Below are 12741 nucleotides of genomic sequence, written 5' to 3' on the forward strand. Positions count from 1 at the left end.
GTTACCTACCCTTGGGTCGGCCAATCAGGAAGTGCAGGTTCCAGTTGCAGAGGGAGGTGTTTAGTCCCATGGTCCTTAGCGATGAGCTTTGAGGGCACTTTGGTGTTGAACGCTGTGCTGTAGTCAATGAATAGCATTCTCACATAGCTGTTCCCTTTGTCCAGGTAGGAAAGGGTAGCGTGGAGTGCAATAGAGATTGTATCATCTGTGGATCTGTTGGGGCGGTATGTGAATTGGAGTGGGTCTAGGGTTTCTGGGATGATGGTGTTGATGTGAGCCATGACCAGCCTTTCAAAGAATTTCATGGCAACAGACGTGAGTGCTACGGGTTGGTAGTCATTTAGGCAGGTTACCTTACTGTTCTTGGTCACAGGGACTGTGGTGGTCTGCTTGAAACATGTTAGTATTATGGACTCGGTCAGGGAGAGGTTGAAAATGGCAGTGAAGACAGTTGCCAGTTGGTCAGCGAACGCTCACATTACCCGTCCTGGTAAACCATCTGGCCCTGCGGCCTTGTGAGTGTTGACTTGTTTAAAGCTCTTCCTCTCATCGGCTGCGGAGACCGTGATCACAGTCTTCTGGAACAGCTAGTGCTCTCATGCATGTTTCAGTGTTACTTGCCTCGAAGTTAGCATAGAAGTTATTTAGCTCCTCTGGTAGACTCGTGTCACAGGGCAGCTCTCGACTGAGTCATATTTATCAACGAGTAATAGTTGATCAGTATAGGTTAGTTTTCTCTAAGTACAGGGCCCATTTCAGGGATGTTAGAGAAGAGGGCTGGGTTCATGTGAAACTATAGCTAGGTCATAGTAACATGGTTTAGCTACACTGAAGATGACCACTGGTCGGGCACTAATCTGTTATGGTCGACATTGTATGTAGCCTAGTGGTTAGAGCGTTGGGCACGTAACGGAATGGTTGCTGGTTTGAAGGTACAAATCTGTCGTTCTGCTCCTGAACAAGGCAGTTAACCCACTGTTCCCCGGTAGGCCGTCATTGTAAATAAGAATTTGTTCTTAACTGACTTGCCTAGTTAAAGGTTAAATATTTACATATCTTAAATGGTGATTTTTCTGTTGAAATCAGCCTTTGTATTGCCTTTCTGTGGCTGTTTTGTGACCAGTTTGTCCTCTTCATTCCAGCGTGCAACACAGAGGTGGAGAAGGTGTGTAAAGTGTCGTCTGAAGATCACCTACAGCCCTTCAAGGACAAGATGGAGGAATTCCTCAGCCAAGGTAGGAGAGAAAACACTACTATGGACACACACACACAGTCCTATTTTCCCCCGAACCCTAAACGTAACCCGAACCCTAAACGTAACCCGAACCCTAAACGTAACCCTAAAGCCTAAAATATCATTTTAACATATTCAGGAAACAAAAAAAGCCCTCGAGTTTTGTTATCTAACCTTGTCAGAACATTCTGGTAATATAGGAAACATGTGTATACACATACACATACACACAACACACACACACCTCAACCTGATGCCAAGCAGTGTGGACCACACCTCAACCTGATGCCAAGCAGTGTGGACCACACCTCAACCTGATGCCAAGCAGTGTGGACCACACCTCAACCTGATGCCAAGCAGTGTGGACCACACCTCAACCTGATGCCAAGCAGTGTGGACCACACCTCAACCTGATGCCAAGCAGTGTGGACGACACCTCAACCTGATGCCAAGCAGTGTGGACGACACCTCAACCTGATGCCAAGCAGTGTGGACGACACCTCAACCTGATGCCAAGCAGTGTGGACGACACCTCAACCTGATGCCAAGCAGTGTGGACGACACCTCAACCTGATGCCAAGCAGTGTGGACGACACCTCAACCTGATGCCAAGCAGTGTGGACGACACCTCAACCTGATGCCAAGCAGTGTGGACGACACCTCAACCTGATGCCAAGCAGTGTGGACGACACCTCAACCTGATGCCAAGCAGTGTGGACGACACCTCAACCTGATGCCAAGCAGTGTGGACGACACCTCAACCTGATGCCAAGCAGTGTGGACGACACCTCAACCTGATGCCAAGCAGTGTGGACGACACCTCAACCTGATGCCAAGCAGTGTGGACGACACCTCAACCTGATGCCAAGCAGTGTGGACGACACCTCAACCTGATGCCAAGCAGTGGACGACACCTCAACCTGATGCCAAGCAGTGTGGACGACACCTCAACCTGATGCCAAGCAGTGTGGACGACACCTCAACCTGATGCCAAGCAGTGTGGACGACACCTCAACCTGATGCCAAGCAGTGTGGACGACACCTCAACCTGATGCCAAGCAGTGTGGACGACACCTCAACCTGATGCCAAGCAGTGTGGACGACACCTCAACCTGATGCCAAGCAGTGTGGACGACACCTCAACCTGATGCCAAGCAGTGTGGACGACACCTCAACCTGATGCCAAGCAGTGACGCCTCAACCTGATGCCAAGCAGTGACGCCTCAACCTGATGCCAAGCAGTGACGCCTCAACCTGATGCCAAGCAGTGACGCCTCAACCTGATGCCAAGCAGTGACGCCTCAACCTGATGCCAAGCAGTGACGCCTCAACCTGATGCCAAGCAGTGACGCCTCAACCTGATGCCAAGCAGTGACGACTCAACCTGATGCCAAGCAGTGACGACTCAACCTGATGCCAAGCAGTGACGCCTCAACCTGATGCCAAGCAGTGACGCCTCAACCTGATGCCAAGCAGTGACGCCTCAACCTGATGCCACGCAGTGTGTTCTGCCAATGATAGGATCGTATTAAATATTCTTCAGAAGCATGCATCCTTGTGACTGGACAAACCCGACGACGAGGAGCTTCATGCCAACTTGAATGTCCATTAGACGTGTCACGTCCCCATTTTAATTTCCATTGTTTTCATGGCATCTCGTTAAAATTGTCTGACTAATATATTGTTATTGTTGACAACACTGATGTTTCAATGATGCCACGTTATTGGTCCACTGAGGGAGAGTTTCATTGTGTAATGATTTTACTGAGTTACATTTACTGATTATATGAACTGTAAATTAATTTATGGAATTCACATGACTGGGCAGGGGTGCAGCCATGGGGTGGGCCTGGGAGGGCACAGGGGAGCTAGGCCCACCCACTTGGCAGCCAGGCCCACCCACTTGGCAGCCAGGCCCACCCACTTGGCAGCCAGGCCCACCCACTTGGCAGCCAGGCCCACCCACTTGGCAGCCAGGCCCACCCACTTGGCAGCCAGGCCCACCTACTTGGCAGCCAGGCCCACCTACTTGGCAGCCAGGCCCACCCACTTGGCAGCCAGGCCCACCCACAGGGGAGCCAGGCCCACCCACAGGGGAGCCAGGCCCACCCACAGGGGAGCCAGGCCCACCCACAGGGGAGCCAGGCCCACCCACAGGGGAGCTAGGCCCACCCAATCAGAAATTGGTTTCCCCCACAAAAGGGCTTGCTCCAGACATAAATAGTCCTCAGCACCCCCCCCCCCCCTCCCCCCCTCAGACGGTCCCGCTGATGAGGAAGTCGGATGTGGAGGTACCGGGGCTGGCGAGCTGCAAGTGGTCTGCTGCTGTGACGTCACTTGGACAAACTGCAGATTATGTTGGAGAAACATTGGATTTCTATTGTTGTTTTTTTGGTTCAGTGGAGAGATTGATCTGAACTGGTTGTTTAATCTCACCCAGTGGACTTCACATTATTGACTTCTTGATGATCTTCCCCTGAAACTAATTCCAAATTCCTCACATTCATTACCTCCCCCCTGTTTTCTAAAGGAAATGATATGCACTGAAAGAAAATCACTGAGCAGCCATTTCACTGAGCAGCCATTTCACTGAGCAGCCATTTCACTGAGCAGCCATTTCACTGAGCAGCCATTTCACTGAGCAGCCATTTCACTGAGCAGCCATTTCACTGAGCAGTAATGTCACCTATTGAGAGGCATTATAAATCAAAGTGACTCTGGTATCCTGCTTGATTGTCGTGGCAGACTATTCCGGGCTCAGAGCTGTCGTGGTTTGGGTTATCTGGATGTGATTAGCCCGGACCAGTAAGAACCCAGCGCCACTTATTAAAGGGAAAGCTCCACCCCGAAAACAATATTTTGGTATTTGATTCATTAGTCCATTGTTGATATCGTCTCAAAATGTTTTTCTTGTCAGCACCCAAGTTTTCAAAATATTTAACTTTCGAAATACAGAAATCATCCCCGTATGATGCATTTTGTTGCATAATTTGATGCTGCGTTTTGAATCATATGAATCCATGGTTTCTGTATTCTGGAAGTTACATTCCTTCACATGAGTGTAGACAAGCAAAACATTTTGGGATGATGTCAACAATGGACGTATGAAACAAATTCCCAAAGAGTTTTTGGATGGCGTTTTCCTTTATCATGGTGGATAAACGCCTCGACCATTGACGTTCCGTCCACCATGAGAGGTTTCGGTAACCTTCCATGGCCATTCATCTTTGCCTGTGACCCGTGAGGACCTCAGGGTCTGGGGTGTCGGGCATTAACCCCTGAGCTTGTCTGCCACCCCCACTCCCCCCCCCTTCCACCTCTCACGCCGAGAACCTCACTGCTGCAGGCTGCTGTGTCACTCTCCATTCAGCTTCACGGTGGAATCTCTCTTTTTACCCACAACTGGGATCAATTTGTCAGAGAGCACCCCTGGCACTGACCCCTGATACCCCAGGAAGACCCCACTGCAACCCCTAATGCCCCTAACGGAGACCCTACTTCCCCAGATCTCCCACTACCAGAGCCACCGGTACCATGGCTAACTGCACTCTAACGAACAGTTATTCAGGAACCTCCAAGTGGTTCGTAGGCTAATGTATGACAGCACCCACACACTTTACATTGAAATGGGAATCTAAATGGTTGCTTTGTCTTGGGGCAGATCTCCCTGACTGGGAGGAGAAGGTTGTCTTGGGGCAGATCTCCCTGACTGGGAGGAGAAGGTTGTCTTGGGGTAGGTCTCCCTGACTGGGAGGAGAAGGTTGTCTTGGTAGGTCTCCCTGACTGGGAGGAGAAGGTTGTCTTGGCAGGTCTCCCTGACTGGGAGGAGAAGGTTGTCTTGGGGCAGGTCTCCCTGACTGGGAGAAGGTTGTCTTGGGGCAGGTCTGCCTGACCGGGAGGCCGAGGTGGTCTGCCTGACCGGGAGGCCGAGGTGGTCTGCCTGACCGGGAGGCCGAGGTGGTCTGCCTGACCGGGAGGCCGAGGTGGTCTGCCTGACCGGGAGGCCGAGGTGGTCTGCCTGACCGGGAGGCCGAGGTGGTCTGCCTGACCGGGAGGCCGAGGTGGTCTGCCTGACCGGGAGGCCGAGGTGGTCTGCCTGACCGGGAGGCCGAGGTGGTCTGCCTGACCGGGAGGCCGAGGTGGTCTGCCTGACCGGGAGGCCGAGGTGGTCTGCCTGACCGGGAGGCCGAGGTGGTCTGCCTGACCGGGAGGCCGAGGTGGTCTGCCTGACCGGGAGGCCGAGGTGGTCTGCCTGACCGGGAGGCCGAGGTGGTCTGCCTGACCGGGAGGCCGAGGTGGTCTGCCTGACCGGGAGGCCGAGGTGGTCTGCCTGACCGGGAGGCCGAGGTGGTCTGCCTGACCGGGAGGCCGATAGGATGGTTTAGTGAGGGACCACAGAGATCTTATTGTTCACTATGTCAATAGGTTCCACCTGTAGACCAATAGGATTGTGTAGTGAGGGACCACAGATCTTATTGTTCACTGTACAGTACCAGTCAAAAGTTTGGACTGACCAAGTCATTCAAAGATTTTAGTTTATTTTTATGATTTTCTTAATTGTAGAATAATACTGAATAACTATGAAATAACACATATGGAATCATGTAGTAACCAAAAAAGTGTTAAACAAATCTAAATATATTTTAAACTCTTTAAAGTAGCCACCCTGTGCCTTGACAACTTTGCACACTCTTGGCATTCTGTCAACTACTACCCTCGTTGAGAGACGAGGCTGTTCTGAGACCTGTCAACTACTAACCAACTACTATCATGACTGAGAGACGAGGCTGTTCTGAGACCTGTCAACTACTACCCTGACTGAGAGACTAGGCTGTTCTGAGACCTGTCAACTACTATCCTGACTGAGAGACTAGGCTGTTCTGAGACCTGTCAACTACTATCCTGACTGAGAGACTAGGCTGTTCTGAGACCTGTCAACTACTATCCTGACTGAGAGATGAGGCTGTTCTGAGACCTGTCAACTACTATCCTGACTGAGAGATGAGGCTGTTCTGAGACCTGTCAACTACTACCCTGACTGAGAGACTAGGCTGTTCTGAGACCTGTCAACTACTATCCTGACTGAGAGACTAGGCTGTTCTGAGACCTGTCAACTACTATCCTGACTGAGAGACTAGGCTGTTCTGAGACCCGTCAACTACTATCCTGACTGAGAGACTTGGCTGTTCTGAGACCTGTCAACTACTATCCTGACTGAGAGACTAGGCTGTTCTGAGACCCGTCAACTACTATCCTGACTGAGAGACTAGGCTGTTCTGAGACCCGTCAACTACTATCCTGACTGAGAGACTTGGCTGTTCTGAGACCTGTCAACTACTATCCTGACTGAGAGACTAGGCTGTTCTGAGACCCGTCAACTACTATCCTGACTGAGAGACTTGGCTGTTCTGAGACCTGTCAACTACTATCCTGACTGAGAGACTAGGCTGTTCTGAGACCCGTCAACTACTATCCTGACTGAGAGACTAGGCTGTTCTGAGACCTGTCAACTACTGAGTAACGAGCGATCCTACTTACAATAACCACTGTTGTCTTTCATGTTTTCTGTCTTGCAGCTAAATCTGACCTGGAGGTCCAGGAGACGCAGCTCAGTGACACTCACAAGTTGTAAGGAACCGTTTCAATGCAGTCATCTGTACCTACCACTTTCAGATACATTTACCAGTTCTATACCCACTGGGCAATGGTTGAATCAACGTTGTTGAATCATTGAAATGACGTGGAACCAACGTGGAATAGACGTTGAGTTGATGTCTATGCCCAGTGGGTAGAAATGAAGTTGTGTGTGTGTGTGTGTTTTCTTCTGAGTTTAAGCAAACAGTGTTGTCATCCAATATAGCAGCATATTTTGACAGTTTGGAATAAAGTAGAGTTTTTAGCTAGTAAAGCTCTATATTTTGACAGTTTGGAATAAAGTAGTGTTTAGCTAGTAAAGCTCTATATTTTGGGAAACCCTATTTAATGAATACCTCATATGAAACATGAAACAGTGTAAAGTATTTATTCCTACATTCCTACAGTTGTAAAACACATTCTATCTTTATGTTTCGTTTCCTCCGTCTCCATTGGTTGTTCCATAACAGTGTTGTTGTTGTTGTTGTTGTTGTAGGTTCCTGGAGTTGACGGTGTTCTACCAGGTGAAGGCTAAGATGGGAGAGAAGGAGGTTTCCCCCCACACCTTCTTCTCCGTGTGGCACGACTTCTCTTCCGACTTTAAAGACCTGTGGAAAAAGGAGAACAAGATGATCCTACAGGAAAGGTACCAACCAGTCCTGTGTTTTTATCAACCAGATGTTTTAAATTAGATCATGAGTTTTATTATGTACAGGTTACTATGTTAGAATTGAAGACTGTGCTTTGTCTCACTGAAACTAATTGAGACCGGTTGGTTACTTTCCAGGAATCAGAAATGCATCAGGATTGACTTGTTGGATACATGATGCTCTTCAGGGCGTTGTGGGGCGTTGTGGGGCTTGATAGGAGTCATCTACTCTGTCATCACTGCTGACCTTTCTACCAGCTTGACTCTGCTAGGTCTTCAGTGTAGAGAATCATTGTACCATCTAAACCGCTGTAAATTAAATGTATTTCTCATAACAAAAATATTGTATTTTCAGCTGTTTGAAGCTGGTGTTAAAAATAGAGCAGAAATAGAGCAGATCTACCCGCTTCTTAGACTTGTTTTCAATTAGAACGACAGATCTATTACATACACATCTTTGAATATGTTTGGGTCGCCCATAAAGTAACTCATTGCAGCTTTAAGTTACCACACATGCTTTTCCAGAGATCTTAGGGACAGTATTAGGAGGAACAGACAGGAGGAATTGTTTTATATTAGTCAGTGGTCTAACAGACAGTATTAGGAGGAATTGTTTTATATTAGTCAGTGGTCTAACAGACAGGAGGTATTGTTTTATATTAGTCAGTGGTCTAACAGACAGCATTAGGAGGAATTGTTTTATATTAGTCAGTGGTCTAACAGACATTATTAGGAGGAATTGTATTATATTAGGCAGAGGTCTAACAGACATTATTAGGAGGAATTGTTTTATATTAGTCAGTGGTCTGACAGACAGGTATGAGGAATTGTTTTATATTAGTATATTAGTCTAACAGACAGTATTAGGAGGAATTGTTTTATATTAGTCAGTGGTCTAACAGACAGTATTAGGAGGAATTGTTTTATATTAGTCAGTGGTCCAACAGACAGGAGGAATTGTTTTATATTAGTCAGTGGTCTAACAGACAGTATTAGGAGGAATTGTTTTATATTAGTCAGTGGTCTAACAGACATTATTAGGAGGAATTGTATTATATTAGGCAGAGGTCTAACAGACATTATTAGGAGGAATTGTTTTATATTAGTCAGTGGTCTGACAGACAGGTATGAGGAATTGTTTTATATTAGTATATTAGTCTAAAAGACAGTATTATGAGGAATTGTTTTATATTAGTCAGTGGTCTAACAGACAGTATTAGGAGGAATTGTTTTATATTAGTCAGTGGTCTAACAGACAGGAGGTATTGAATGCACCAATTTGTAAGTCGCTCTGGATAAGAGCGTCTGCTAAATGACTTAAATGTATTGTTTTATATTAGTCAGTGGTCTAACAGACAGGAGGTATTGTTTTATATTAGTCAGTGGTCTAACAGACAGGAGGTATTGTTTTATATTAGTCAGTGGTCTAACAGACGGGAGGTATTGTTTTATATTAGTCAGTGGTCTAACAGACAGGAGGAATTGTTTTATATTAGTCAGTGGTCTAACAGACAGGAGGTATTGTTTTATATTAGTCAGTGGTCTAACAGACAGGAGGTATTGTTTTATATTAGTCAGTGGTCTAACAGACAGGAGGTATTGTTTTATATTAGTCAGTGGTCTAACAGACAGGAGGAATTGTTTTATATTACATTTACATTACATTTAAGTCATTTAGCAGACGCTCTTATCCAGAGCGACTTACAAATTGGTGCAATCACCTTATGACATCCAGTGGGACAGTCACTTAACAATAGTGCATCTAAAACTAGGGGGGGTGGGGTGAGAGGGATTACTTAACCTATCCTAGGTATTCCTTAAAGAGGTGGGGTTTCAGGTGTCTCCGGAAGGTGGTGATTGACTCCGCTGTCCTGGCGTCGTGAGGGAGTTTGTTCCACCATTGGGGGGCCAGGGCAGCGAACAGTTTTGACTGGGCTGAGCGGGAGCTGTACTTCCTCAGTGGTAGGGAGGCGAGCAGGCCAGAGGTGGATGAACGCAGTGCCCTTGTTTGGGTGTAGGGCCTGATCAGAGCCTGGAGGTACTGAGGTGCCGTTCCCCTCCCAGCTCCGTAGGCAAGCACCATGGTCTTGTAGCGGATGCGAGCTTCAACTGGAAGCCAGTGGAGAGAACGGAGGAGCGGGGTGACGTGAGAGAACTTGGGAAGGTTGAACACCAGACGGGCTGCGGCGTTCTGGATGAGTTGAAGGGGTTTAATGGCACAGGCAGGGAGCCCAGCCAACAGCGAGTTGCAGTAATCCAGACGGGAGATGACAAGTGCCTGGATTAGGACCTGCGCCGCTTCCTGTGTGAGGCAGGGTCGTACTCTGCGGATGTTGTAGAGCATGAACCTACAGGAACGGGCCACCGCCTTGATGTTAGTTGAGAACGACAGGGTGTTGTCCAGGATCACGCCAAGGTTCTTGGCGCTCTGGGAGGAGGACACAATGGAGTTGTCAACCGTGATGGCGAGATCATGGAACGGGCAGTCCTTCCCCGGGAGGAAGAGCAGCTCCGTCTTGCCGAGGTTCAGCTTGAGGTGGTGATCCGTCATCCACACTGATATGTCTGCCAGACATGCAGAGATGCGATTCGCCACCTGGTCATCAGAAGGGGAAAGGAGAAGATCAATTGTGTGTCGTCTGCATAGCAATGATAAGAGAGACCATGTGAGGTTATGACAGAGCCAAGTGACTTGGTGTATAGCGAGAATAGGAGAGGGCCAAGAACAGAGCCCTGGGGGACACCAGTGGTGAGAGCGCGTGGTGAGGAGACAGATTCTCGCCACGCCACCTGGTAGGAGCGACCTGTCAGGTAGGACGCAATCCAAGCGTGGGCCGCGCCGGAGATGCCCAACTCGGAGAGGGTGGAGAGGAGGATCTGATGGTTCACAGTATCGAAGGCAGCCGATAGATCTAGAAGGATGAGAGCAGAGGAGAGAGAGTTAGCTTTAGCAGTGCGGAGCGCTCCGTGATACAGAGGAGAGCAGTCTCAGTTGAATGACTAGTCTTGAAACCTGACTGATTTGGATCAAGAAGGTCATTCAGAGAGAGATAGCGGGAGAGCTGGCCAAGGACGGCACGTTCAAGAGTTTTGGAGAGAAAAGAAAGAAGGGATACTGGTCTGTAATTGTTGACATCGGAGGGATCGAGTGTAGGTTTTTTCAGAAGGGGCAACTCTCGCTCTCTTGAAGACGGAAGGGACGTAGCCAACGGTCAGGGATGAGTTGATGAGCGAGGTGAGGTAAGGGAGAAGGTCTCCGGAAATGGTCTGGAGAAGAGAGGAGGGGATAGGGTCAAGCGGGCAGGTTGTTGGGCGGCCGGCCGTCACAAGACGCGAGATTTCATCTGGAGAGAGAGGGAGAAAGAGGTCAGAGCACAGGGTAGGGCAGTGTGAGCAGAACCAGCGGTGTCGTTTGACTTAGCAAACGAGGATCGGATGTCGTCGACCTTCTTTTCAAAATGGTTGACGAAGTCATCTGCAGAGAGGGAGGAGGGGGAGGGGGCGGAGGATTCAGGAGGGAGGAGAAGGTGGCAAAGAGCTTCCTAGGGTTGGAGGCAGAAGCTTGGAATTTAGCGTGGTAGAAAGTGGCTTTAGCAGCAGAGACAGAGGAGGAAAATGTAGAGAGGAGGGAGTGAAAGGATGCCAGGTCCGCAGGGAGGCGAGTTTTCCTCCATTTCCGCTCGGCTGCCCGGAGCCCTGTTCTGTGAGCTCGCAATGAGTCATCGAGCCACGGAGCGGGAGGGGAGGACCGAGCCGGCCTGGAGGATAGGGGACATAGAGAGTCAAGGGATGCAGAGAGGGAGGAGAGGAGGGTTGAGGAGGCAGAATCAGGAGATAGGTGGGAGAAGGTTTGAGCGGAGGGAAGAGATGATAGGATGGAAGAGGAGAGAGTAGCGGGGGAGAGAGAGCGAAGGTTGGGACGGCGCGATACCATCCGAGTAGGGGCAGTGTGGGAGGTGTTGGATGAGAGCGAGAGGGAAAAGGATACAAGGCAGTGGTCGGAGACTTGGAGGGGAGTTGCAATGAGGTTAGTGGAAGAACAGCATCTAGTAAAGATGAGGTCGAGCGTATTGCCTGCCTTGTGAGTAGGGGGGAAGGTGAGAGGGTGAGGTCAAAAGAGGAGAGGAGTGGAAAGAAGGAGGCAGAGAGGAAAGAGTCAAAGGTAGACGTGGGGAGGTTAAAGTCGCCCAGAACTGTGAGAGGTGAGCCGTCCTCAGGAAAGGAGCTTATCAAGGCATCAAGCTCATTGATGAACTCTCCGAGGGAACCTGGAGGGCGATAAATGATAAGGATGTTAAGCTTGAAAGGGCTAGTAACTGTGACAGCATGGAATTCAAAGGAGGCGATAGACAGATGGGTAAGGGGAGAAAGAGAGAATGACCACTTGGGAGAGATGAGGATCCCGGTGCCACCACCCCGCTGACCAGACGCTCTCGGGTGTGCGAGAACACGTGGGCGGACGAAGAGAGAGCAGTAGGAGTAGCAGTGTTGTCTGTGGTGATCCATGTTTCCGTCAGGGCCAAGAAGTCGAGGGACTGGAGGGAGGCATGGGCTGAGATGAACTCTGCCTTGTTGACCGCAGATTGGCAGTTCCAGAGGCTACCGGAGACCTGGAACTCCACGTGGGTCGTGCGCGCTGGGACCACCAGAGTAGGGTGGCCGCGGCCACGCGGTGAGGAGCGTTTGTATGGTCTGTGCAGAGAGGAGAGAACAGGGATAAACCGACACATAGTTGACAGGCTACAGAAGAGGCTACGCTAATGCAAAGGAGATTGAATGACAAGTGGACTACACGCCTCGAATGTTCAGAAAGTTAAGCTACGTAGCAAGAATCTTATTGACTAAAATGATTAAAATGATACAGTACTGCTGAAGTAGGCCAGCTGGCAGTGGGTGCGTTGTTGACACTACACTAATCAAGTCGTTCCGTTGAGTGTAATAGTTTCTGCAGTGTTGCTATTCGGGGCTAGCAGGCTAGCTAGCAGTGTTGTTTACGTTACGCTGCGTTAAAAGAACGACAATAGATGGCTAGCGAACCTAGAAAATCGCTCTAGACTACACAATTATCTTTGATACAAAGACGGCTATGTAGCTAGCTAAGTAGCTAGCTACGATCAAACAAATCAAACCGTTGTACTGTAATGAGAATGAAGTGAAAATGTGATACAACCTGTGAATGCGACCGGGTAGTTGAGTTCTATACAGAAGACGTTGGCTAACAGAC

At 49.1% G+C, this 12741-nt stretch overlaps 1 pseudogene; it reads left to right on the forward strand.

Moving 5' to 3' along the window:
* LOC124025727 overlaps positions 1-7514 on the forward strand; it is a 62708-nt pseudogene extending 55194 nt beyond the window's left edge.
* Positions 7515-12741: the final 5227 nt, after the last annotated feature.

Source organism: Oncorhynchus gorbuscha, unplaced genomic scaffold (genome assembly GCF_021184085.1).
Source record: "Oncorhynchus gorbuscha isolate QuinsamMale2020 ecotype Even-year unplaced genomic scaffold, OgorEven_v1.0 Un_scaffold_2391, whole genome shotgun sequence".
NCBI classification, from domain to species: domain Eukaryota; kingdom Metazoa; phylum Chordata; class Actinopteri; order Salmoniformes; family Salmonidae; genus Oncorhynchus; species Oncorhynchus gorbuscha.